We start from the raw sequence: 210 nt of genomic DNA, 5'->3' as shown, positions 1-210 counted from the left end.
TCTTCTTACTCTTTTCCATGGCAAGCTGTATGTAGGGCATCACCATCATCAATGACTACTTTCAATCCTCTCGGGAAAATGGTCCTATGCGCTGTCACTGCACGGCTAATCGTCTGGAGGCATCACCCTTGTTGATGGCTACATCCCATCCTCTAAGTGAAAATGGTCCAAATGCTCTGTCACAGCACGGCTAATCATCTGTCGGTTCTC

Source organism: Arachis duranensis, chromosome 9 (assembly GCF_000817695.3).
Source record: "Arachis duranensis cultivar V14167 chromosome 9, aradu.V14167.gnm2.J7QH, whole genome shotgun sequence".
Classification (NCBI taxonomy): domain Eukaryota; kingdom Viridiplantae; phylum Streptophyta; class Magnoliopsida; order Fabales; family Fabaceae; genus Arachis; species Arachis duranensis.
The sequence above is the reverse complement of the archived record's forward strand: the minus strand, read 5'-3'. Positions refer to the sequence as shown.